Source organism: Phaethon aethereus (genome assembly GCF_964289735.1).
Source record: "Phaethon aethereus genome assembly, chromosome: 1".
NCBI lineage: Eukaryota > Metazoa > Chordata > Aves > Phaethontiformes > Phaethontidae > Phaethon > Phaethon aethereus.
The window spans coordinates 61,968,396-61,974,395 of NC_138575.1; positions in this window are offsets into that span (position 1 = coordinate 61,968,396).

Here is a 6,000-nt window from a genome sequence, read left to right on the forward strand (position 1 = left end):
TGGCCACCTATTTCCATGACATTTCTAGAAAGTCAATATTTTCACAGTCTTTCCCTACATCTTCCTGACAAATTGCCTGAATGTGAACAATCAGTTCAAAAATTTAATAAGGCAGGGCTAACAGGCACATATGTATGGCTACACACTTTCTTCACCACCACCAGCCCCCACGATTGCGTGCATTTTGCTTCAGAAAAAAAATCTCACAAAGGTTCACACCCCATCTTTTTGATGGTCAATTTTCTGAAAATCACATATAGAAAAAAATAAATCCTCAGGCTGAGCTTTCAAGTGCCAAGCATCAGCCCATAGTAAATCTTTAATGACAGAGTTAAGAAGGAAGAAAGGGTGCTAGGAAAGCAAGGCAGAAAGACATTCTGCTTAAGATCCCATATGGTTTTCTAATACAAAAACAAACAAAAAATCTCAGCAACCCACCCTGACCATAGACTTGCCACACTGTGGGATAATCTATGAACATGGTTTTAATACATAATTTACCTGGGAGGAAGCAACTGTGGTGAGCACAGAAACCAAGCCACCTCCTCACATATTAGAAGAGTCATCTGGGAGGCAAATATCCCCTGGAGATGCCTTCACACCGAGCCATTGCCTTGGCCACAAGGAGAAGACACGAGGTTGGTTCAGAAACCTGCAGTGGTACGAAGGATAACAGAAGGTTGCTGTCACTTCCTTCTAAGCACTCTCACTCATCTTACAAGTTCAGTGTATCGTACCCAAGCTGAGTGCCCTGAGTGCACAAACTAAGGGCTGCACTGAGTTCAGTAAAGCAAAAAACTTCCAGCATACCCACCCGAAGCTGGACCAGTAGGGGTTCCAGGGACCTTAGGGTGAAAGGAAAGTGATATATTCCTGTATATACTGTCAGGGATTGGAAGGAGTCAGCCCCTCCTGAGCCTTTTAAAGGAAGGACCCCGAGGCAAACTTTCTCTCTTGGCAGCTGTATTGTAGGTGCCTCTTTTTCAAATGAGAAGATACAGTTCAGTTTCAACTTTACCTGTTTTCTACACAAACTGAGCACTTTACTGAAAATAACTGATAGCAAAATACAGTCACATAAGCAAGTTAATTAAATGAACACCTACATTAAAGGAATGGAGTCCCAGAGCTGTATGTGCCCTGCATCAACAAACTTTCAGTGTCTGCCGTCATGCACCCTGCGTACTCCATCTCCTCTGAGGAAGACTGGGAGATGTATGGATGCAAGTTTCTGTAAGTATTTCAGAAGGTGTAGTAAGAAAGGACTTTTTTATTCCTTCCCTAAATCAACCTAAAATTCACCCAGCTGGGAAAACAGGTTAGTTAACGGGATTATCCAAATCTGAAATTACAGTGATTTTGATAATTTAGCCACCAAAGGTCAGCCAGGTACACCCCAGTTTCCCAGTAAGCGTGCAAGGATGATTCTGCTTGAAAAAATCATTAGTCCAAGCCCCAGTCTACCACGGACAAAAGCACTCTTGGGTCAACTGGGAGTTGTTTGCTTTTACATGTCAGTAAGCAAAGCCAAATGTATCAAGCTATTAAATTATTTTCATTGATATAAAGAAGGGGCAGGGGGAACAGATCAAGAACTTATTAGTAAAAGCTATCACGATTCCACAACTGTTGAAAGCGCCCACTACGTGGCAGTATGAAATGTTTCAGAATTTTATATACAGAGAAGATTTCTACATTGCTGCAAATATTTTCAGAAAACCCATTGCATTCTTAACAAAAAGTCTTAAAAAATTTTATTTGCAGAACAGAAGCTAAATGACAATTATAACAAAACCCAGAGGCCACCAAAAAGTTTTAAAAAAAACTACAATCCCCTGTGTTTCTATAGCTTTTCTTAGTAATGCTTATATTGTGATAGCACTTGGTGATCACACTTGTCTGGCCCCGACTGTGCAACGTACCATCCGGAGACACAACGAATTTCCATCTTTGCTGGCAGTCAGAAAGACAGAGAGAGGTGATGGGTGAGGTAACAGAGAAGCCAAAGTAGGATGCAGTGGGATAGGATTACTACTAAAAAAAATGATGTGTCTAACAAGAACATAGAAAAAAGCTGTATCAGGTCAAAGCAAAGATCCACCTTCTCAGGATCCTGTCTCTGAAAGCTGCTGAAAGAACACAGGAAACTTAGATGGTAAGTCCCCCCCAAACTCTCCCATCTTCCAGCACCTGCAGTTTAGACTCTTCCCAAGACAGACATCATTGTTATATATTTAGCAACCCTTAACGGATTTCTCTTCTATGAACCTGTACTGCCCACCCTTGGACCCACATAAGCCCTCGGCAGCCAAAGCATCCTATGTTCCACTTCTCAGCCACATGTGATTTGAAGAACCTCATTTTGTTTGTTTTGAGCCTGGCTCCTGCCTGCTTCAGCTGTTGATGGTTTGTTCCTTGTATCAGGATAAACACTGAAGAATCAATCCCCCACTCCATGCCATTCATGATTTTTGTTTTTCATAGTAGAATCAACAGCGAAGAATCAATATGCCATATCCTCTATACTAATCTTTAGTTAGCAGCTGTGATGGTAAGCTGTCATTTTCTGGCAGCTGTATCAAAAGGTAGTTAAAATACTTTGAAAGATATTTTCTGCGAAAGGATTTTAAAAAAAGATTCTACAGACTAAATTCTTCTACCAAAACCAAGCTTATTCAAGCAGCAGTGCAGGGACCCTGTGTGGAGGGAGCAGCCAAACTGCATTGCCCATCATAGACTTTCCGTAAGCCATGCAGTGTGGCTCCTTGCACTCCTTGTCTGCAAGGAGAAAATGTGGAGCTTTTCTATACACTCTCCCCCTATTCCTTTTTCTGGCTGCCTGGGAGCCCCACACTTGCTGTGGGAGCTTTTCGGCACCAACCCCACACTCCTCTGAGCCCTGAGCTCCTCTTCTTGCCTCACCTGGAGCCCACCGCTGAAGTGAGCAGCCCACAAATGGGCCAGCTACCAGCTAGCCTTAAATCATCCACACGACATTATTTATCATGGTAACACAGCGAAGAACAGAATCAAACTGCAAGAATTCAAGAGGAAAAGCAATTCGTCTTTCTCTTTGCAGTGATAGTGGAAAATTTGTCTTGAGTGTTTCTTTTCAATCAAAATGATACTCCTTCTATTTAAAAAACAAAACCCAGTAGAACATGTTGGTTTATAACGGTCCATGGAACCTGGCTTAAAAAAATACCATTTAAACTCCTCATTTTAAAGAAAGAAGAGTATTTGCCAAGACCAAAGGTCTTTTTCTTCCTATGGCAAGAAGATGTTCATTCATCCATCTATTCCTGCTCTCATGGCAGTCACAAATAAAATTCTCATTATTGGGCCAAATCAGACATGGATTGGGACAAAACCAATGACACCCATGAAACTGCAGCATCCCCTGAAACATCTGGCAAGAAATGAACTAGGAACCCACTGGTCAGCCAGGGACAAACACAAGCATATCACTAAGTAGAGGGCAAATAAGCACCAAAAAAATGTGAATGTTCTGTTAGTGGATATGCCAGCTTTATAAAAAATCTCCCCGCAAATCTCTGACAGAATAAATAGTAATTACTTTTGCAGTAATTCTTTCTGAATGTGATTATTGTGCATAGTCATGAAATCCCCTTTGTTTTTAAAAGCTAACAGTCCAGGGCATATGATTCTTAGCTGATTCACAAGGTTGAAATAGAGTTCAGGAGTAAAACTTTCAAAGGTAAGTTCATGGGGAAGAAATAAGTCATAATTCAACACTAGCATGTTCACATGAGTGGCACGTCTGTTCCTAAAAACATCGAGATTTCAGCACACGGACCTGCAGAGAGCTTTTGAAGAATTCGCTCTTGAGATCAGTTATTACTCGCTCCCTGAAAGATTTTTCTTTCAGAGACATAAGGATGGTTCAGTTTTGGGCCATGTAACCAAGTGTGGTGGGTTGAGCCTGGCTGGACACCAGGTGCCCACCAAAGCCGCTCTGTCACCCCCCTCCTCAGCTGGGCAGGGGAGAGAAAATAAAACGAAAGGCTCGTGGGTCGAGATAAGGACAGGGAGATCACTCAGCAATTCCCATCACGGGCAAAACAGACTCGACTTGGGGAAATTAACTTAATTTACTGCCAATTAAATCAGAGTAGGGTAATAAGAAATAAAAAACAAATCTTAAAACACCTTCCCCCCACCCCTCCCTTCTTCCCGGGCTCAACTTCACTCTCAATTTTCTCTACCTCCTCCCCCTGAGGGGCACTGGGGGACGGGGAATGGGGGTTGTGGTCAGTTCATCACACACTGTCCCTGCCGCTCCTTCCTCCTCAGGGACAGGACTCCTCACACTCTTCCCCTGCTCCAGCCTAGGGTCCCTCCCACGGGAGACAGGCCTCCACGGACTTCTCCAGCGTGAGTCCTGCCCACAGGCTGCAGATCTTCACAGACTGCTGCAGCCTGGGTCCCCCACGGGTGCCATCCTGCAGGAACACATGGCTCCAGCCTGGGTCCCCCGCGGGGTCACAAGTCCTGCCAGCAAACCTGCTCCAGCCTGGGCTCCTCTCTCCACGGGGCCACAGGCCCTGCCAGGAGCCGGCTCCAGCGTGGGCTGCCCACGGGGTCACAGCCTCCTTCAGGCATCCCCCTCCTCTGGCGTGGGGCCCTCCCCGGGTGCGGGTGGAGATCTGCTCCCCCGTGGAGCTCCATGGGCTGCGGGGGCACAGCCGGCCTCACCATGGGCTTCCGCAGGGGCCCCCGGGGAATCTCTGCTCCGGCGCCTGGAGCCCCTCCTGCCCCTCCTGCTGCCCTGGCCGGGGGGTCTGCAGGGCTGCTGCTCTCACATATTCTCACTCCTCTCCCCGGCTGCAGTTGCTGTTGCGCAGCAACTTTTCCCCCCTTAACCCTGTCACCCCACGGGTGCTGCCACCGTGGCTGATGGGCTGGGCCTTGGCCAGCAGCGGGTCCGTCTCGGAGCCGGCTGGCATTGGCTCTATGGGACACAGGGGAAGCTTCTAGCAGCTTCTCACCAAAGCCACTCCTGTGTCCCCCTGCTACCAAAACCTTGCCACACAAACCCAATACACAAAGCCCAAGCTCTTGGCATCCTTGTCTGAGTAAGAATCACTATATCAACCCCAAAACTGATTTACAAGGTATATTTTATCAGTCTCCTTAAACAGCTGCATTCATATCAGTGGCAGTAAAATACATTTCCAACATCTGCAGCACGCTCACACCTAGGAGAGTGAATTACCAGCTTTCAAGAAATGGTTGCATTTGACACATCAGAGTACTCCCTGGGAAAGGCAGAGGAAAACAAGAAAACGTCCCTGAAGTTCTTTACTGAATACAAATTGTCACCCTCCATGTCTTATTTCTTCAGAATCACAGTAAGGTAACACCCCTACCTTTTCTCTTTCCAAATACAAACAGAAGATCCCAGTGACTTTTAATTAATAAAATTCTAAATTCATGGGCAAATTTTCCTTAATTCCCCTCTCTTCCATTTGAAAAAGATGCTTGGCTTCATGTTGGAGCATTTGCTGCTACAATCCAATGCAGGTGCCCTTGAAAATAACAAATGGACAAATGCTTACATTGTATATTCAGAAACAGTTTGGAATCCTTTCTGTGCCCAAGAGGTTGATATATATGCTGTATTAGATCCTTCTATTAGAGGTCTTATAAAAATACAGGAGATATATAACATTGCTTCTTACCTCTGATGTCACTCAACCTTCATTTTACTATTGCTGATAACAAACAGCCTCCCAAAACTCTACTCCAGAGGAGAAAATCATCTTACTCTGTTCTTTTAATATGCTATGCAGACAGAGTAATCTCCTTCCCCCGTCTCTCACTACATAAATTAATTTGCAAGATGCAGCTAAATCAGCTGGTACAAACTAAAAAGAGATCACAAAAATAAGGTTAAACAAAGGCAAAATGCTACGAGAAAGGACCTTTATACCAAGATGCCATTGAGATGCCAGTGCAGCAGTGCATCTCTTCTAGGCA